The sequence below is a fragment of the Syngnathoides biaculeatus genome, chromosome 4 (assembly GCF_019802595.1).
Source record: "Syngnathoides biaculeatus isolate LvHL_M chromosome 4, ASM1980259v1, whole genome shotgun sequence".
Taxonomy (NCBI): Eukaryota; Metazoa; Chordata; class Actinopteri; order Syngnathiformes; family Syngnathidae; genus Syngnathoides; species Syngnathoides biaculeatus.
Window position 1 is genome coordinate 17,961,889 of NC_084643.1, and position 22,277 is coordinate 17,984,165.

Below are 22,277 nucleotides of genomic sequence, written 5' to 3' on the forward strand. Positions count from 1 at the left end.
CGTTACCACGGTCTACCCCAGGACATCATTTCGGACAGGGGTCCGCAATTCAGCGCCCGTTTCTGGAAGGAGTTCTGCAACCTCATCGGCGCTTCAGCAAGTCGGACATCGGGTCATCACCCAGAGTCTAATGGCCAGACTGAGAGGATTAACCAGGAATTAGAGACCGGTCTTCGATGTCTGGTATCCAGGGACCAGAGCACGTGGAGCCAGCACATCAAGTGGGTGGAGTATGCCCACAATTCCCTACCCTCCGCTTCAACAGGTATGGCTCCACTCCATGTCGTGCATGGGTATCCTCCGTGGCTGTTTCCTCCACTGGTCACAGAATCCACAGTTCCGTCGGCCCTGGCCGTGGTGCGACGCTGCAAACGGACCTGGGAAGCAGCTCGGAGGACACTGCTGCGCATGAGCAGCGCCTACAAGGCCGCAGCAGACCGCAAGAGGAGGGCCGCACCAGAGCTCAGAGTGGGACAGCGAGTGTGGCTCTCCACCAAAGATCTCCCGCTGCGGACGGAATCCCGCAAACTTGCTCCCAGGTTCGTTGGCCCGTTCCCTGTTTCCAAGGTTATTAACCCGGTCGCCGTCTCGTTGAAACTGCCCAGGTTGATGAGGGTGCACCCTACGTTCCACGTCAGCAGACTTCGCCCGAATCGCACGTCGTCGCTGGCTCCTCCGCTCAAGTCCCCCCCGCCCCCCGCATGGTCGACGGTGGGTTGGTGTACACCGTGCGCCGGTTGCTGTCTTCCCGCCGCAGAGGGAGTGGGGTCCAGTACCTGGTGGACTGGGAGGGATATGGCCCGGAGGAGCGCTCTTGGATCCCCTCCCGCTTCGTCGTGGACCGCTCCCTCAACAGGGACTTTCACGCGGCTCACCCTGATGCGCCTGGGCCGTCCAGAGCCGGCCGTTGAGGGGGGGGGGTACTGTCATGATCCTGGATTCCAGCCAGGGCTGGGCGTGGCCGTCTAATCGGAAGGGTCACACCTGCGCCACATGACCTCCGATTAGACCCAGTACATATAGGACCCGTGGGACGACAGAGACTCTGCTAGATCGTAGCCTCTCATGCCTCGTTCCCGCACTACCGTACTCCTGACGTCTACCTCCCGTGTACCGACCAACGCCTGTCTCCCGACCTACCCCGTAAGCCTGCCGTTACTGATCTTGCTGCTTGTTTGGACTGACTCCCTGGTAACCGACATTGGAACGAATAAAGGCTTACTCCGCACTGCTTACCTCTCACCTGAGTCGTGCATTTGGGTCCACCCCCGAGTCTCGTCCGTGACACCGCCAAGACATGGGTGAGAGGTCTTGACTCATGGGCTTGGTGTGCCTTGGGCAGATTGAAATGGGAAGCATAAAGTTGAGCTCTACTTGGATGTCTCCACTGGTCACAATGCTGGTGTCCTGGATGAATGGCCACACGGGTGCCCCAGACAAGGTTGGACGTTTGTGACGATACGTCGTTTGGCTAGTTACCTCATGTTAAATGCTAGTAAACTGTCTTTGTACTTCTATTTTGTTCTTGTTTTGTGTGGATTGTGTGTGATTAAATTGTTTTGAACACAATACAAATGCTTTGTTATATTTTGATGGTTTGACAAAGGGGATTTATTCAAAATTCACATGTAACATTTTTTTAAAGCCTTTAATGTCATTATTTGCTCTGCATCCAACAAAATGATGAGTGCTTCTCCACAAGATCCAAGGTTCAATAAAATAGAATAAAAATATAAGCACATTTTAGATAAAAAAAAAACAGATAAAACATTAAGGTACAGTTACTGCTAAAATAAATAAATACATACATAAATAAATAAATGCACAAAAGTGCAGTTACATAATATTCCTTTACAGTACTGTTATATTCAGTGGTTTTGAGTTGAAGGAGTTGATGGCTCTGGGGAAAAAGCTATCCTTGAATCTGGTTGTCCGTGTTTTGTGGGACGTTCACCGCCTGCCAGAGGGCAGCAAGTTAAACAGGTGATGACCAGGATGTGAAAAGTCCTTTACAATATTAGTGGCTCTGCTGTGATAGCGGGAGTTGGCAATGTCCTCTCGGGCCCTCCAGAGAGCAGCCAGTGATCTTCTGGGAACTGTTGACCACTCTTTGCAGACCTTTCCTGTGCATCCAGCATACCACTATGTGATGCAGTATGTGAAGATGCTCTCCACGGTGGTTCTGTAGAAGGCCTGCAGCAGCTTAGCTTCCAAGTTGTTCTTCCTGAGCACTCTCAGGAAGTGGAGTCACAGCTGGGCCTTTCTCACCACCGCAGTGGTATTTACAGTGTAGGTGAGTTTGTCCAAGATGTAGACTCCCAGAAATTTGAAGGTGTGGACCCTCTCCACAAAGTCCCTATTGATGAACAGTGGGACCGGGTAGACGCTGCATCAGCCAATCGGTGGACCGGTTTCCTCTGTAGGCAAACTGGTAGGGTCGAGTGAGGGAGGAAGTGAGCCCCTTATGTGGGGTGCAACCAGCCTCTCAAAGCACTTCATAATCACAGGTGTGAGTGCAACAGGCCTGCAATCATTTAGACTGTCAATGGCTGCTTTTTTTTGGGACAGGGATGATTTTTGCAGATTTCAGGCAGGAGGGAAGGGTTGATTGTTGCAAGGATCTATTGAAGATTTTCGTGAAAAATACCCGTCAGCAGATCAGCACAGGCCTTCAGTACCTTCCCCGGCACTCCATCTGGGCCAGCAGCTTTATTGGTGTTTACAGTCCTGAGCACACTTCTAACTTCATGTTCTTGAAGCATCAGTGTGATGGTTGTGGTTGTGATGAGCCTGGGTTTGAACTGTCCATCTCAAAACGGGCAAAGAAATGGTTTAGTTTTTCGGCCAGTGAGGCGTCTGTATTTTCCGCACACATCTTGTTCTTACTGTTGTAGTTTGTGATGTGTTGTAATCCCTCCCACATCTTTTTTTGAGTTGTTTTCTGTGAAGTACTCCTCAATATTTCTTTTGTAGGCCGTCTTGGCCACTCTGATGCCCCTCTTTAAGTCGGCTCTGGCGGGACTATACTGTGCCTTGTCCCCTGACCTTAAGGCGGCATCTCAGGAGTGCCTTAGTCTCTCGGGTCATCTAGGGTTTTTGGTTGGGGAAAACCTGGATCTGTCTATTTACAGTCACAGTGTCTATACAGTTTTTGATGTAAGACAGAACAGGAACTATGTGTTCCTGGAGGGTCTGGTGTTCAAATAATTCCCAAACAGTGCAAGAAAAACAGTCCTGCAGGTGAGATGCTTTCTGCATTCTCAGGCCATGTTGTAATTGTCTTTGTTTGAGGCCTTAGTTTACATAGGGGGATGTACAGTGTATGGGTGTGAGGGTGACGCAGAGATGGTCGGATCCAGCAAGATGGGGAGGGTGGAAGCCTTGTATGCATGTTTAATGTTGGAGTAAACATGGTCCAGGGTTTTGTCTCCTCTGGTGGGGCATGTCACATACTGGACGAATTTGGGTAAGACAGTCTTGAAACATGCTTGGTTGAAGTCACCAGCAACAATCAATTCTCTGTTGGGGTGGGCGAGCTGCTGTTTGTTTACAGTCATGAGCAGATGGCTTAGTGGTACGCTAATGTTACCATCCAGCAGGAAATAGACAGCTACCACAATGACCACTGTTAGCTCCCTCAGTAGATAAATGGGTCTGCACGAGACTGCAAGGACCTCTAAATCAGGAGAACAGTGGGTGTCAATGATTCTGCTGTTAGAACACCATTCATTGTGCATATAGACACAAAGCCCTCCCCCTTTGTATTTACCGAGTCTTTGGTTCTGTCTTGTCGATGTAGCATTTGGCCAGCTAGCAAAACTGCTGTGTCAGTGATTCGCGGGTGTAGTCACGTCTCCTTGATGAAAATAGTACTGCAGTTCCAGACAAAGCTGCTCGTGGCTAGTTGTAATTCTAATTGATCCATTTTGTGGGTAATGGATCTTGCTTTGGTCAAAAAGATACTTGGAAGCGCAGGTTTGGGAGGTTGCTTCCTTGTTTTTGCCTACGCTCCCTCTGCCTTCTCCGTCGCTTGCTGAGAGGGGCTATCCGTCCTCCGGAATATTGTTTGCCTTTTGGTATTCCATTGTTTTTGATTAATTATGCTTCAGTCCCAGATTGATCAGGTTCTGGAAGTTATATGTGACTGTGGCTTTACAGTAATCCACAAGTACCGTCAAAATAATAAGAAAGAAAAAGCACCAAACTGGAGAGCTAAGAGCCACAGCAGATGTGCGCGCTGCCATTATCTTCTCATAACTTATGATAATAGAATATCAACATATGCTATAAACTGTGAGACAAATTAGTTCCCCCCAACTATTATTTTCTTTAATAGCTCAATACACACCTGTGTGATTATCGTTGAGGTCCTTACTGATGATTTCAGAAAAGTGTTGCTGCCAAACGATGACTCACTCTTGGTTAAAATGACAAAGACACTATCAGAAGAGGTTATTGTCAATTTGCAGTTTAGTTTTTCTCCACTTGCGTTTTACTTTCCTACACTTTGATTTTGAGCTCATGACCATCAACGTGTTCCTCCACAGTGTTCTAGGTCACCACAGGATGTTTGAGCAAGAGCAACAGCATTTATGATATTTGAGATTTTCGAGTCTCCATGAACTTAGTCGCAATACTTTCGTTTATGTACCTTTTCTTGATAGACATAGAGGTTCTCTGAACTTCTGGAAGAATCTGTAATTCAAAAATACACAAAAATGGTCAGAAATAGCTATATCCTTAATGTTTGTGTCACCTTTAACTAAAAAATGCAGACATTATAAAGAGCTAAAATCACCCAATATAATTTATTTACATTGAAATAATGACTTCAAAATAACAGCAATACTCCGCAGAAGGATTTCTGGCACTTGGCCATGATTTAATGACATTAAGTAAACTATGACCAAAGGAAAGACAATGCAAAAATCAAAAACAAAAGATAGTACAAAAAAACCAACAACAGTCAAATGCCATCTTTATCTGAATATGGAGCATTGACTGAACAGTATTTCCAGGTAAGACCATTACCTCATTATTTTCAAGGTGAATATGACCGAGCTGGCTTGAGCAGACTGACATGAAAGGTAAGGTGGACCTGCATCAATCTCGGGAGTTTACTGCAACCGGGTTGATCACCTTAGTGACAGGCAAAGGACCGAGGAACCTGGGGGCCAGCTTGTGAGATTCCATCTGTAGCAGGCAGGAGGTCTCTTGCCAACAGCCAGCCGCGCTGTCCACCTTTATAGGTCAGTGCACCTCAACCTCTTGCAGTCCGCTGCAGCCTTGTAGGCTCCCAGGTCTGCTTACAGCGCCTGACCACAGCCAATGCTGACGGTACCTGTGAGTCAGTGTCTAGAGACGGGAAGAGAGAGGGAGGGTAACCATGCTCTACATGGAAGGGTTACATACCTGTCGAAGCTGAGAGAAGGGAGTTGTGGGAGTATTCCATCCAGCCGAGCTGCCGACTCCATGAGGCGGGGTCACGGGAGGCCAGGCAACGGAGACCAGTTTCCATGTCCTGACCAGTTCAGTCTGCCCATTGGACTCTGGGTGCTGACCTGAGGACAGACTTGCCGTGGCCCCTATCAGTGGCCAAAACTCCCTCCAAAATCGCGAAACGCTATGGGGTCCCCTGTCCGACAGCACGTCGGTATGGTAGCCGTGGTTCCGGAACACTTTGTACTACAGAAGCTCGGCGGTCTGCTTGGCGGAGTGGATTTTCGTCAGGGGAGAAAAAAATCAGTATGTTGTCATGATACACGAAAACATGCCTATTGAGCATCTCGCAAAGGACGTCACTGATGAAGTTCTGGAACACCGCTGGTACATTCGTCAGTCCAAAAGACATCACCAGGTACTCGCAGTGCCCTGTGGACATGTTAAAGGCAGTTTTCCATTCGTCTCCCTCCCTAATACACACCAGGTTGTATGCGTTTCTCAGTTTCAGCTTGGTAAATATACTGTCTTCCTTCAGCATCTCGAAGACCGTTGCGATTGGGGGAAGACGGTACCTGTTTTTTATGGTGATGTCATTAGGCCCCTGGTAGTCAATGCGGGGGCGCAGGGATTTATCCTTTTTCTTTACAAAGAAGAAGCCCACTCCGGCGCGTGATGACGAGGCTAGGATGAGACCCGCCGCCAGAAACTCCTCAACATAGTCCCTCATGGCTTGGTGCTCCAGGCCTGTAAGAGAGAAGAGTCTCCCCCACGGGGTGAGGTGCCGGGCAGTAAATCAATAGTACAGTCATATGGCCGGTGAGGCGGAAGGAACTTAGCCTTTGCTTCAGAAAACACTAACAGATCCAAGTAGTAGTCAGGGACCAAGGTTAAATCTGGCTCCTGCGGAGAGGCCCGTGGAGGTTCCAAAGCAACCTCCTTATCAGGGGATTCGAAGCAGACGCCTCCGCATTTCGAACCCCATGACTTGATTTGTCTGGCTGGCCAGACAATGAGAGGGTTATGTTGCCTGAGCCAGGGACTCCCCAAGATGATGTCACTGCTTCGTGAATCGAACACGTGAAAACTCAAGCATTCAGTATGTGCGTCTGGGAACATCATGTCTTAGGTCTGAGTGTGGTGAGTGATCTGGCACAAAAACCTGCCATTGGTCGCATAAACGCGTCAGAGACGCTGCGTTCTAAAAGTCTAAGCCCAATAAGTCAATCACTCGTGGGTTCAGGAGATTAGCGTCAGACCCGGAGTCAATGAACACTGTAGCCAAGTATAAATGTTCTCCTGCGCTTAACGTCACCTGAAGCAGGGACTGCATCGGGCTGTCCGCGGCGTAATTCAGAATCACGTGGAGACCTTGAGTGCGGGTCATACGGGTTAGAGTGGGCACCGAGCCATGAGGTGGCCCAGCCATCCGAAGTAGTAACAGCGACATTCTCGCCGGCATCGTTGACGTTCCTCCGGGGAGCCGTGAACCCCCTCAACTTGCAAGGCGTCCGTCTCAAAGGCCTAAACCGGTTGGTTCACTGTCTGTGATACGAAGCTCCATTAGAAGTTGCCCTGTAGCGTGTCGACTCTCCCCTGTATTGCGAGCCTCTAGTGACTAGAGTCTAGTCGACCCTCAGGGCAAGGGCGATGAGCGAGTCCAGATCTGTGGACAGTTTCACTGCGACGAGGTGATTTTGAATCCCGGGCGAGAGCCTCTGAAAGAACGCTTCAAGGAATGCTCTCTCGTTCCACCCCCTCTCCGCTGCTCGGATGCGTAACTCAATGGCGTAATTTGTAACGCTGCGGTGCCTCTGCCAGAGCGAAATCAAAGCAGCCGCCGCCTCATATTCCGGGGACACATATTGAAACACCTGCGTCATTGCACACACAAAGGAGGTACAGGTACGGCAGGTATCGGAACCGCGGCTCCATTCAGCTGTGGCCCAAGCCTCTACCCTCCCCGTCAGGTGGGATATCAGGAAGGCTATCCAGGAGTGGTCAGTGGGGAAGGCAGGGGCCTCCAATTCAAAATGGAGATCACATTGGACGAGGAAGGGTTTAATATAACCCGTGTCTCCGGAGAACTGCTCGGGTCGGGAGAGTGGCATGCACACAGTCGGACGTGGGCTCGAGTCAGCGGTGGTCGTCAGTGGACTGGCGTTGGCAACACTGGACATGAACATGAATCAGCAGTCCAGCAGAACACACATCTCCTGTAACCGGTGAAAAGTTACCTGGAGAGCGGCTTCCTGCTCGGCAATACGTTTGCCCTGGATCTGCAAGGACGGGCGGACCGCAACTGAGTCGCCTGGGTCCATGTTATGGCCAGATCGTTCTGTCACGACCAGAAGACGGGGTTGGACGCAAATTCACGACTCGGGAGACATAGAGGCAGTTTGGTAAACATATTCATTTAGTCCAGTGTCGGAGATCAGACAGGCAGTCAACAGGAGCAGCAGTAACAAGGACGTCAGGTGTAGGAGGCAGGTCAATGGGCAGGCATGGGTGAGTACACTGGAGATCAGGAACAGGATTACGAGAGTGCGGGAACGAGGCATGAAGCAACGATCTGGCAAAGGCCAGACCGTACGTGTGATTCTATATAACTGGGACGTAATTACCCAACCTACATGGCCGTGTGTCAAAAACGGATTGCCGGCCATTAAAACATAAACGTGGGTCATCATACTTGAGTTTAATTTCTCTTGCTACCAGTTCACAAGTGTTCTGAATCAAGAAACCACTTCAACAGGACCTGCCTGAAAAAATTAGGGTGACGAAAAGAGCCTTAAAATCTACACATCATGGTGCATGAAGCTCAAGGAAAAAACAATGACAAAGTAATTGAAATCTCTTTCTGAATGGAAAAAGATGTAAATATATTTCTAAAGTGTTGGGACTCCAGCAAACCAGTGAGAGCCATTATCCACAAATGAAAAAAAAAAAACACAGAACAGTTGTGAAACTACCCCAGAGTGGTCGGCCAACCAAAATCACCCCAAGAACCCAGCGACGACTCCATCCAAAGACCTGCAGGACTGACATACCTCACTTAAGGTAAATCTGAATGGCTCCACCGTAAGAAAGAGACAGTTTCCTCCCACATCCCAAAAAAATGCAACATTAATTGGACACTCTAAATTGCACCCATGTGTGATTGTGAGTGCAAGTGTTGTCTGTCTCCATGTGCCCTGCGATGAGCTGGCAACTAGTTCAGCGTGTACACCACCTCCCAAGAAAATGGATAGATGGAGAATGTCCAGCCACGTGTTTGTGACTTCAAGCTGAAATTAACTTGGGTTCTGCGCCAGGACAATGATCCACCAGCAAGTCCACCACTCAATGGTTAAAGAAAAACATAATGAAGACTTTGGAATGGCCTAGTCAAAGTCCTGACCTGAATCTGATTTAGATGCTGTGGCATGACCTTAAAAATATTGGTCATGCTCAAAAACACCATCAATGTGGCTGAATTATAACAATTTTCAGTTCTTGGACCCATCCTGTTCAGCCTGTATATGCTACCGTTGGGTCAAATTCTTCAAAAGATTAATTTTGACTGTCATAGCTATGCAGATGATACACAGTTAGAAGAAGAAAATAAGTATTTGAACACTCTACTATATTGCAAGTTCTCCCACTTAAAAATCATGGAGGGGTCTGAAATTTTCATCTGAGGTGCATGTCCACTGTGAGAGAGATTAGTTAAAATAAGAAAAATCCAGAAATCACAATGTATGATTTTTTTTTAACGATTTATTTGTGTGATACACCTGGAAACAAGTATTTGAACAGCTGAGAAAACCAATGTTAAAATGTGGTACAGTGGCCTTTGTTTGCAATTACAGAGGTCAAACCTTTGCTTTCCTGTTGTTCACCAAGATTGCACACATTGCAGGAGAGATTTTGGCCACTCCTCCACACAAATCTTCTCTAGATCAGACAGGTTTCTAGGCTGACACGGAGTTTCAGCTTCCTCCAAAGATTTTCTATTGGGTTTACGTCTGGAGACTGGCTAGGCCACGCCAGAACCTTGATATGCTTCTTACGGAGCCACTCCTTGGTTTACCTGGCTGTGTGCTTCGGGTCATTGTCATGTTGAAAGACCCAGCCACGACCCATCTTCACTGCTCTGACTGAGGGAAAGAGGTTGTTACTCAAAATCTCACAATACATGGTCATCCTCTCTATCTAGCTTGATCCTCTCGCGGGCAGTGTCCCATTTTTGGGACGAGATTATAAATTAGTAAAGTTATCATATAACTTAACCATAAACGAAAAAGAAATGTTATTTTCTTGACTGTTGCCTAGACTTTTATGTCAAAAAGGGAAAAAAATGCCACCCTGCCCATGAATGGGTTAATACAATGCAATTGTCCTGTCCTATGTGCAGAAACACACCCCCAAAGCATGATGCGACCACCCCCATGCTTCACAGTAGGGATGATGTTCTTAGGATGGAACTCTTCCTTTGTCTTCCTCCAAACACGGTTAGTGGAATTATGAACAAAAAGTTCCATTTTGGTCTCATCTGACCACAAAACCTTTTCCCTGTGACTCTTCTGTATCATCCAAATGGTCATTGGAAAACTTAAGACGGTCCTTGACGTGTGCTGGTTTAAGCAGGGGAACCTTCCATGCCATGCATGATTTCAAACCGTGACTTCTTAGTGTATTACCAATAGTCACCTTGGAAACAGTGGTGCCAGCTCTTTTCAGGTCATTGACCAAGTCTCTGCCAAGTTCATTCAATTTACATTGAAGAAAATACATGAACTGATCAGACAGGTTTCTGGGCTATCGCTGAGAAACACAGAGTTTCAGCTCCCTCCAAAGATTTTCTATTGGGTTTAGGTCTGGAGACTGACTAGGCCATGCCAAAACCTTGATATGCTTTTTATTGAGTAAAAAGTAAGTAAGTTTCTTTGGTTTTCCTGGCTGTATGCTTTGGGTCATTGTCATGTTTAAAGACCCAGCCACGACCTATCTTTAATGCTCTGACTGAGGGAAAGAGGGTGTTCCCCAAAATCTCACAATACAGGGCTGCAGTCATCCTATCCTTAACACAGTGCAGTCGTCCTGTCCCATGTGCAGAAAAAAAAAAAACCCAAAGCATGATGCTACCACCCCCATGCTTCACAGTAGAGATGGTTTTCTTGGGATGGAACTCATCATTCGTCTTCCTCCAAACACAGTTAGTGGAATTATGACCAAAAAGTTCAATTTTGGTCTCATCTGACCACAAAACCTCCTCCCATGACTCCTCTGTATCATCCAAATGGTCAATGGCAAATTTAAGATGGGCTTTGACATGTGCTGGTTTAAGCAGGGGAACCTTCTGTGCCATGCATAATTTCAAACCATGACCTCTTAGTGTATTACCAACAGTCACCTTGGAAACAGTGGTCCCAGCTCTTTTCAGGTCATTGACCAAGTCCTGTCATGTAGTCCTGGGCTGATTCTTCACCTTTCCAAGGATCATTGAGACCCCACGAGGTAATATCTTGGATGGAGCTCCACTGCGATAGAGATTTACCGTCATGTTGAGCGGCTTCCATTTTCTAATGATTGCTCCAACAGTGGACCTTTCTTCACCAAGCTGCTTGGCAATTTCTTCGTAGCCCTTTCCAGCCCTGTGGAGTTGTACAATTTTATCTCTGGTGTCTTTGGACAGCTCTTTGGTCTTGGCCATGTTACAAGTTTGAGTCTTACTGATTGTATGGAGTGGACAGGTGTCTTTATGCAGCTAACGAGCTCACACAGGTGCATCTGATTCAGGATAAGACATGGTGAGGAGGTGGACTTTGAAAGGCAAACTAACAGGTCTTTGAGGGTCAGAATTGACCCCTCCGTAGAAATTGCGTCATCCGTGTCGCTGACCAATCAGAAGCCAGAGATCTGCATAAACCACGCCCCCTTTTTTGCACCCGCCGTTCCCTCAGACAACGTTGCATGGTCCAGTATAGCTTTTGTTAGCGTTTTATCGCGTATTTGGGTTCTTTAACAATAGATATGGTTAAGAGGTGTAGTCACAGACTTTGTAATAGTGACGACAGGTATCCTGAAAGGCTAGTTGGTGGAGTTCAATTCGTACCCTTTCCAAAACCGAAGACCAAGTACGAAAAATGTCTTCGATGGATCAAACTTTGTGGAAGACCGCATCATCAACTGAATCCATCAACCGGAACAGATATGTTTGCACGAAGGTAAGCCCTATATTTGATTTTCAATACATGTCTCATATAAATGAATTAGCAGTTCTTCGCTTGCATAACATAGCTACGTGTGAATGATTGACATACTTGATCTGTGTTGAGCGATATTTTGCGATGATCTGACTGCACAAACGTGTATCTTTGTTGCCGGCTACGGTAAACCGGACTGTGTTTGCACGAAGGTATGCCCTATATTTGATTTTCAATACATGTCTCATATAAATGAATTAGCAGTTCTTTGTTTGCATAATATAGCTACGTGTGAATGATTGACACACTTGATCTGTGTTGAGCGATATTTTGCGATTATCTGACTGCACAAACGTGTCTCTTTGTTAGCGGTGAGCTAAGCTAAACCGGACTAGCAGTCCTAAAAGCCTTCGACGTGCACCGAGACACCAAGACTGAAGGAAGGATGTTTGAGGACACTAAAGTAGTGATTGTCGTACTCGTTCGGGACTTACGTAGGTTCGGCACTAATTCAAGAATAATTATTGAGGGGAGCGCGTGACGTTACACAAAGAAAACGAGAGAAACAACTCGTAAATCAAGCCTCGCCTTCTTTTCCTTCATACGACGGTTCACAAACGGCTATACAGATTCTGCACACAAGTGTGATAGGTAACACGAAAATAGGAAACTGTCAATGACGAATTCGTCTTTGGGATATCATATATTATATTATGTGGCTTCTCGGTCTTCCTCTGACTCCGGAAAGATCTCGCACTAATATCAATGGTTTCTCCGTCGATATGCATGTAAATATAATTGAAATACCCCTCGCTGAAATACTAGAAGCCCTGCTGTCTGCTTTTCAACGATATTTCACTGTTAGCTAAGAATGTGAGTGAGAAATCAGCCGGTAAATCGGACAGTTTCGCTCTATTCTTTTCTTGCTGCGCCGCCATTTTTGCTAATTGTTTGTCTGACGTTCGCGCACGTGGCGTGACGTCACTTCAGGAGGCGTGGTTAAGTGCCCTGTACGGAGGTGTCAATTCTAGCTGATAGACCTGTATTCAAATACTTATTTGTTGGTGTATCACAAAAATAAATCATACATTGTGATTTCTCTCACAGTGGACATGCACCTACAATGAAAATTTCAGACCCCTCCATGATTTCTAAGTAGGAGAACTTGCAATATAGCAGAGTGTTCAAATAATTATTTTCTTCATTGTAGCTATTAGCTGTACACAAATGGAATAAATTGGCAACAGAGGTGACATCATTCCGAAGTGTGACTGTTTTTAAATCCAGTTTGAAAACTCTTTTTTTTCTCATGCTTTTTAGAATATTTCAAATTTTAGTGATACTTCTTGCACTGTACACTGTTTTTAATTTGACTTTTACTTTTTTTAAAATACATATATAGTAAGTAAGTATCTTTCGGCTTGTCCCTTTCGGGGTCGCCACAGCGTGTCATCTCAGATGAACGCACATATATGTTTGGCACAATTTTTACGCCGGATGCCCTTCCTGACGCAACCCTTCTCAGGGAGTGGAGGCCCCAGTGGGATACGAACCCACAACCCCTGGTTTACCAAACCAGTGCTCTTACCGCTGAGCTATATTTGTCATTTTCATTCTTTTTTCCTCCCATTTTGAACATTTTATCTCTTTGTATTCAAATCCCTTTAAACATGTCAAGCACATTGAGTTACCTTGTATATGAAATGCACTATACAAATAAAATTGCTTTGTTTGGTTTTCACACCTCTGTCCTGTTTGTTACTGGGCACTCCTTTATTGAATCATCTTCACAGGTCTAGATGGCAATTAGGCATGTTTATTGTACAGTTGTGTCACGGGCTGGCCACAATAATAGCCCACTCTAAAATGTTCCCTTTTACTTGTGCAGAAATTCTTTGGCTCTGCAAACAGATTGTTACAACCTTTGTACATGAGGCTCTTCTCAGACAAACTTAAAGGTGATGATGCTAGATGTAGAAAACCTGGGCTGGTGTGGTCACACATGGTCTGCAGGTTTGAGACTATTTGCATGCACTGCCAAATTATCTGAAATCCCTTGGACATGCTTCATGGTAAAGAAAACAATCGAAATGTCTGCAGTCAGTCTGTCAATTGCATCCTCACAAAACATCTGTGAGATTATAATGTATGATAAAATCAGAAAAGCAGACTAAAGTACACTTGTGGAATAATGATGCTGTCTCATTTACATCTTAATTACACATGTCAGGTGTATTGACTATCTCCAGAACAGATAGGTGGCCACTAACACAGATTTAGATAAACAATTGTCAAAAATATTTGAGAGGAACAAGCCTTTTGTTCATACAAAATCCAGATCTTTGTATTTTAGTTCATGAAAAATGAAAGAAAAAAATAAAAGGACGACATTTGTATTTTAGTTCAGTGCATAAGAACACTTTTTGCACCGTATCCTACCTATTCTATGGGGAAAAATGCACCATCTGCTGAGGCACAGTCAATAATTCAAAATTGGGACAAATTTATTTGAACACACACTTTTCCTGTGGTTCAGGATTAGAATCTTGGCGCCAGCCTTCTCTTACTTGCGTGGAATTATCACACATCCCAAAAACACACATGCTGTAATAATTGAAGCAAATAAAAGAAAAGCAAATATATTTGTATAGCGCATTTCATACACAAGGTAACTCAATGCTCTCTACTTCATGGTCATTCACTATCAGCTGGGAAAGATTGCTGCCGACCAACTGCCCTAATAGGGACGCGATAGAAAATGGATGGAAAGTTATTTATTTCATCATATTTGAAACAGTACTCCATGTGACATTACTGAGCTTGGCTGGCATGCTTGCTTGGAACTTATTTTCACTTTCAGTTTGTCCACCATTATTGCTAAAAGAGCCATCATAAACACGTATGCATTATGTCATAAAATGAATCTCATGTCAGCACCAGCATCTGAATGACAACATGCATTTTTGTCTTTGCAGCAAAAACGCCAATAAGTAGAACTGTACCTGTCAGTGACCATCTACTGTCTGCAATTGCACAAATGAGTCAGGTGATGGCAATATTGTATCCTTTTTCCAGATTTTTTTTTTTTCATAATCACGCTTGAAGGAACTCAAATTTTTACGTTTTCAGTTTCAAAGTGAAAAAGGTAAGAGCAGTTTTATATACCCTGACAATAAATTCTCACAGTCAGCAAGCACGTTCAAGTCAGTCATGAATAAGTCACAGAAATGGTATATATTGAAGTAGCCCTTGAAAAAGTACTAAGAATAATAGTCTAAAGAAATGGCGTTCTGGAAAAATTGTGCTCTGCCAAGTTCATTCAATTTGCAGTGAAGAAAATACATGAACTATTTGAACACCTTGCTATATTGCAAGTTCCCCCACTTAGAAATCGTGGAGGGGTCTGAAATTTTCATCATACGTGCATGTCCACTGTGAGAGAGATAATGTAAAAGAAAAATGCAGAAATCACAATGTATGATTTTTTTCAACGATTTGTATGTGTGAGACAGCTGCAAATAAGTATTTGAACACCTGAGAAAACCTTTGTTAATATTTGGTACAGTAGCCTGTAATTGTTCACCAGGTTTGCACACACTGCAAGAGGGATTTTGGCCTACTCCTCCACACAGATCTTCTCTAGATCAGACAGGTTTGTGGGCTATCGCTGAGAAACACAGAGTTTTAGCTCCCTCCAAAGATTTTCTATTGGGTTTAGGTCTGGAGATTGACTAGGCCATGCCAAAACCTTGATATGCTTTTTATTGAGTCACTCCTTGGTTTTCCTGGCTGTGTGCTTTGGGTCATTGTCATGTTTAAAGACCCAGCCACGACCTATCTTTAATGCTCTGACTGAGGGAAAGAGGGTGTTCCCCAAAATCTCACAATACATGGCTGCAGTCATCCTCTCCTTAATACAGTGCAGTCGTCCTGTCCCGTGTGCAGAAAAAAAAAACCCAAAGCATGATGCTACCACCCCCATGTTTCACAGTAGAGGTGGTGTTCTTAGGATGGAACTCATCATTCGTCTTCCTCCAAACACGGTTAGTGGAATTATGACCAAAAAGTTCAATTTTGGTCTCATCTGACCACAAAACCTTCTCCCATGACTCCTCTGTATCATCCAAATGGTCAATGGCAAATTTAAGACGGGCTTTGACATGTGCTGGTTGAAGCAGGAGAACCTTCTGTGCCATGCATAATTTCAAACCATGACCTCTTAGTGTATTACCAACAGTCACCTTGGAAACAGTGGTCCCAGCTCTTTTCAGGTCATTGACCAAGTCCTGTCGTGTAGTCCTGAGCTGATTCCTCACCTTTCTAAGGATCATTGAGATCCCACTAGGTGATATCTTGCATGGTATTCCATTCTGATTGAGATTGTCCATCATGTTTAGCTTCTTCCATTTTCTAATGATTGCTCCAACATTGGACCTTTTTTTCACCAAGCTGCTTGGCACTTTCTCTGTAGTCCTTTCCAGCCGTGTGGAGTTGTACAATTTTGTCTTTGGTGTCTTTGGACAGCTCTTTGGTCTTGGCCATGTTACATGTTTGAGTCTTACTGATTGTATGGGGTGGAGAGGTGTCTTTATGCAGCTAACGACCTCATACAGGTGCATCTGATTCAGGATAATACACGGAGTGGAGGTGGACTTTTAAAGGCAAACTAACAGGTCTTTGAGGGTCCGAATTCTAGCTGATAGACAAGTGTTCAAATACTTATTTGCAGCTGTATCACTCAAATAAATCATTAAAAAAGTCATACATTGTGATTTCTGGATTTTTCTTTTTAGATTATCTCTCTCACAGTGGACATGCACCTTCGATGAAAATTTCAGACCCCTCCATGATTTCCAAGTGGGAGAACTTGCAATACAGCAGGGTGTTGAAATACTTATTTTCTTCACTATAGTTGAATCTCTTGGCTCTGTAAGAATGCTGTCATGCAACATGTCTTCCCGTGGTATTTAATAGTGAAATTGTACAGATTTAAAATTATAGTTATGATGCTCAATAGATAAATGGATGATCAACCAGCACTCTGCCAACATCTGTAAATTACTTCAATGAGCACAGAAAAGGCTATTTCTTGTCATACAGGTATGCAGGCAATGGTGAGACAGTGTTAAGTAATTGGTCTCATCGTAGACTGGTTCAAGACAATTGTTTTTTTCCACACTTCCATGCTTTAGTTTCCAATTAACTGTTGTAGCGGAAACATCTTTACCGTTATATCAGGTAGCTTAACTATTTCCTGTAGACCCTTGCATGTGTTTTTCATTATTAGGGAGATCTAAAATTTAAAAACAATAACCTTTTTACAGGTGACACAGTGAAACGGCTGTAGAGAGTGTTGGCCTCACAGTTCTGAGGACCGGGGTTCAAATCCCGCCCCCACCTTTGTGGAGTTTGCATGTTCTCCCTGTGCCTGCATGGGTTTTCTCCAGGCACTACAATTTCCTCCCGCATCCCCAAAACATGCATTTGTTGTAGACTCTAAATTGCCCCTAGTTAAGTGCGACTGTTATTTGTCTCCATGTGCCCTGCAATTGACTGGCCACCAGTTCAGCGTGTACCCTGCCTCCTGCCCGATGACAGCTGGGATAGCCTCCACACTCCCATGACCCTCGTGAGGATAAGCGGCTCAGAAAATGGATGGATGGATAACCTTTTTACACAGATTCAGTAGACACTCTCCTTAGTTAAATAATGTGCCAGAAAAATTACACTCATGCCATCAGAGAAGCATAAAGGGTAGCTGTTTGGCTTCATTGCAATTTCCATTATCCTAAAAAGTCTTCAACATGATAATTTGCTGTGTGGGATGATGTCTATAAGGAGTAATTGTGAGGGTACTTAGTGAATTTCATGGTACATGCACAATATGGAGTTGCATTAAAACAAAGTACTTCATTTCCTCGATTGATCATTTTATTCATTTTTTTTTATCACTTATGCTGTTCAAGGTCTCAGGTGAGCTCAAGCACATCACAACTAACGTTGAGTAGGGGCACGCCCTGCCAGAGTACATGTGCACTGTCATTGATTGGCACCCTAGACTGATTGCCAGTTAATGACAGAGCGCATATAGACAAACAACCACTCCCATGCACATTCACAACTATATGCCCAATTACAGTCTCTAATTAACCAACATGTTATTCAGAATGAGGGAGGAAAATGAATGAGAGTGAAAATCCACACTTCCAACAGAAAGAACATGTAAACCCCACAAAGAAAGGTCTGATCTGAACCCAGAATCTGAGTTAGCTGGACATGCTAACCACATGGCTGTTGTGCCACTGTCTCTATGATCCAAATATTCAAACTTTAATTTACAAGTTTATCACAATGTATCCACAATTTTTTATTTATTTATGTAAATGTATATGCAGTACATGACAATGTTCATTTCAAAAGACATTCAAGTGGAAACATCAATTTTTAAATTTCAAATTGACATTATTGGTGGCTCAAATGTGGTCAGAAGAAGTTTTCATTTTATTATATCTATCTGTCAAGCTCTCTGTATAAAATAATTTGCTTTTATCTCAGTAAGGCTTCCATTTTGGGGCACATATGCAATTCTTTTTTTGGCTAGGAAAGAGGCCACCTATTATTACACAGGATCTTTTTGATAGCGGTTGATATTAATGTCATTATAATGTCAAATAACATTTGCAATACAATAGCTTGTGACAATACAACCTACACATAATCATGGAAATAAAAAATAGAAAAGATTCGGTGTTTTGTTTGCAAATGTAACAGAGTTACTCCCCACCTCTGCTGTCAAGGTGCTCTTGAACAAGGTACTGAGCCCTGAAACAGCTCGAGCTCATACCATATCAAGTGGCTGGCTGTTCATTTGATAATCTTCAAATGGGATGTAACCTTTTGCTCTAACCAAACAATCAGAGAACAGAAATATGCTGACATCACTAAGGGCCGGCTCACTGGCTCCATAGACAATTGGGTTGGGTTTTGCCAGGGCCAATTTAAATTCGAATTGGTTAAAAAAAACAGTCACATCGCTAATATAGTTATACTCTTATAGTCAGTACTGGACAGCAAAGGGACACCGCTGGAGAGCGCTGGCCTCACAGTTCTGATGACTGGGGTTCAAATCCTGGCCCCACCTGTATGGTGTTTGTATGTTCTCCCGTGCCTGGGTGGGTTTTCTCAGGGCATTCCAGTTTCCTCCCACATCCCAAAAACATGCATTCATTGGAGACTCTAAATTGCCCCTAGGTGTGATTGTGAGGCGACTGTTCTCTGTCTCTATGTGCCCTGTGATTGGCTGGCAACCAGTTCAGGGTGCAGCGGGTTAGGGTTGTGCCTGATGATAGCTGGGATAGACTCCAGCACTCACTCTTGTGAGGATAAGCGGCTCACAAAATGGATGGATGGGTACTGCTATAACTGTCCCATGTTAATGTCTGTGACAAATTTTTCAAAACGGAAATGAAGACAAATTTGGACAAATTGTTGTGGAAGTGAATTTCTTTAGGTTGGCAGCGTAGCATCAGTATGTGTGTGTTTTTTCCCCGTTTTAGTTGTTGTGTTTAGTTTCCTGAACACACAGACACACACACACACACACACACACACACACACACACACACACACACACACACTGGTAAACATTATTCCTTGTTAATCGACTCAAACATAAACCAGAGCTGGATCTAACTTAAAGGGCTCCTATCATGAAATGGATGATTTCTAGTATGTTATTAATGAAAAAATGTCAGCCAATATGGGCCCAAGCGTTTTTTCACCACAAAACATGATTTTGACGTAGACAGCTTTTTTTTAACTCCCGCCATGAAAATCCCTCTCGAGGGATTTGTTTTCGAGAAGAAGCAGGAAGTGACGTAAAGGACAGCGGCGTGCCCAAGTGGACTCGTTTGTTTCTATTAGTTTTACCTCCGGGAAGGTAGCTCGTTGTTCCTTCGGGTTAGCCAAAATGCCGGGTCATTGGATTGCTGGACATTCCTTGAGCACTCGGGAGAATGGATTTACCCTTCATAAGTTTGCAAAAGACCCGGTTCGTTGTGAAAAATGGATTGCACGGGTGCAGAGGACGAGAGCTTCGTGGGTTCCAAATAACGGGTAGGTGTGTCTACAGCTACTAAAAAAAAATATAATTTGGGGTGGACCACGTAATCGGTCATAACGTAACAAAAGATCCGCGTACGAAATATGTCGATGTGCGCGTCGGACGGCGTCGGCCTGCTGCGCGGATGGCGGCGAATCTGAAGAACCCAGCCAAGAATGCCTCACTCAGCCGCGTGCGAGCAGTAAAGCGCACCGGCTCGATGGTGTTCATCGCATATTGCGGCGGCTATGAACAACCCCCTAAAAGCAGCACGGCTCGGCACCATTGAATACCACCACGGCGCCGAAAATCAGCCACACCGGCTGAGGCGCCGTTTTTGGCGGCTGTGCGTCGGGCTTTGCGGACGGGGGCAGCTCTGAAGAACCCAGCCGAGAATGCCTCACTCAGCCACGTGCGCGCAGTAAAGCTCCCCGGCTCGACTGTGTTGTTCATCGCGTACTGCGGCGTCTATGAACAACCCCCTAAAGCAGCACCGCTCGGCTCCATCATAAGCCACACCCCCCAGCTGCGATAAGCCGCGATGGCTCATCTCCGCCGCGGAAGTGGATCGGACGGGGATGCAGTTTGGTCACAATTGCATATCATCTGAATATGGCTCGAAACAATAGTGTAATATTGCCCTGAGGGCTCGAAACAATAGTGTAATATTGCCCCGGTAACTTCACTCGGTTGTTTGGTGTTCTCCTTTTCGAAAAGAGCTTCCGTGTCAGAAGGGGCGCGTTTGTTTCCCATAGTTAGGGTGCACCACGTGTTTTCATTGGCAAATGTCCGAGTGACGTCACGGACGGAGGATGCAGCCATTATGGCAACCACTTGGATATCGTAGAAAGACACTTCTGCAACTTTGCGCATGGATGACGCGCTCTCCGCTCACATTTATTTTTTCGTATGGACATTGAAGTGAATAATATTATATGTATTTTTCATTTTGGGCTTTAAAGGAAGACTTTGTCGAAATTAATAGGAATGGGAGGACACATTAAAAGTTAGTAGATGAGGGTTCAGTGTTTCTTTTATTGCCAGAGTTATTTCACCGAGAAACATCTCTACGTTGGAAAAGTACTATTGAAATTCCTCTCTCGCTCAGACATTCCAATGAGCCCGGCTGGAAAACTGACAGCCAATCAGTGTTTGCCACACCTGCAGTGCTTCCTGTTCTGACGCCCTATTGCTTGTGGACACATTTCACTGAACAGAGAACGTCCACTATCTGGGATTTTGTGGACGATTTTTGTGAAAAATAATTACAAACAAACAAAACAAAAATAGCATGATGTACAATGTTTAAGCCTGTGCGCTTGAGCCCGAATACCCACATCGAGCATTTGACGTGTTATAGAGGGGACGTGGCACTAACGACGAACAATAACAGACTTACAGCTTTATATGGACCGCAGAGATTCGATGCTTTTCTGAGGAGTTGGTTTCGATGTAGAGATTATACAGCAAGCGTGAGCTGACTTATTTTTTTTTTTTATACCCCAAACAGCAAGCCTCTTTCAAGCGACAGGCAGCAGCGGCGGTGAGGGGTGGGGGGCACGCGCGGATTGCTGTAAATAGTAACCAGGAAGTGTTGTTTTCTGAGAGATAGCAAAGCGAGTTGATGCTCCGTATTATTACTATACCGACCATTGACCAAACAAAAGAAAAATAACAATGTACAATGTTCAAGCATTTGAGCCAGAACACACACAAGGGGAATTCGATGTGTTGGGAGGGACATGGGGCTGACGACGAACAAGACCAGTACCATGAAATGACCGTGGTATTTGATGCCTTTCTGAGAAGTTGGTTTAGATGTAGAGAATATATAGCAGATGGCCAGACCATTTTTTTTTTAAACACCAAGTTATACTTTTCAAGCAGCAAAGCTTCTCACGATCCAGTGGCGGAGGGGTGGGGTTTTGGGGCACGCGCGGATTGCCGTAAATAGTAACCAGGAAGTGTTGTGTTCAGAGAGCCAGCAAAGTGAGTTGATGCTCCGTGTTATTACTATACCAACCATTGAGCAAACAAAATAAAAATAACAATGTACAATGTTCAAGCATTTGAGCCAGAACACACACAAGCGGAATTCGATGTGTTGGGAGGCACGTGACACTAACGACGAAAAATAATAGTCTGATGAAATGGACCACGGAGATTTGATGCTTTTCTGAGGAGTTGGTTTAGATGTAGAGAATATATAGCAGTTGGCCAGACTTTTTTTTAACACCACATTGTACTTTTCAAGCAGCAAAGCTTCTCGCGATCCACCGGCAGCGTGGGTCGGGGTGGGCTGTTGCACGCACGGATCGCCGTAAATAGTAATCAGGAAGTGTTACACGTATATATCCATCCATCCATTTTCTTGGCCGCACGATGGTCAAAGGTATGCTGGAGCCTATCCCAGCTATCAACGGGCAGGAGGCAAGTTTACACACACGCAGACATGGGGAGAACATGCAAACACACACGGAAGTCCGGGATTGAACAGCTGCGCCTCATAACGTATGTTGTTGCTTTACCGTACCAGCATGAGAGGCTAT

The 22,277-nt window shown here is 44.8% G+C and overlaps 1 long non-coding RNA gene across 4 annotated transcripts; it reads right to left on the reverse strand.

Moving 5' to 3' along the window:
* Positions 1-1,704: 1,704 nt before the first annotated feature.
* On the reverse strand, positions 1,705-9,059 carry LOC133498810 (uncharacterized). Of its 4 annotated transcripts, none has more exons than XR_009794473.1 (3): positions 7,677-9,059; positions 5,032-7,611; positions 1,705-4,695 (listed from the first exon to the last, which is right to left on the reverse strand). It is a non-coding gene; the product is annotated as an uncharacterized LOC133498810 (long non-coding RNA). The 4 variants fall into 4 exon arrangements; XR_009794472.1 differs by having other exon boundaries at positions 5,032-5,871; positions 6,015-9,059; XR_009794470.1 differs by having other exon boundaries at positions 5,032-5,331; positions 5,413-9,059.
* Between the last annotated feature and the right edge of the window lie 13,218 nt (positions 9,060-22,277).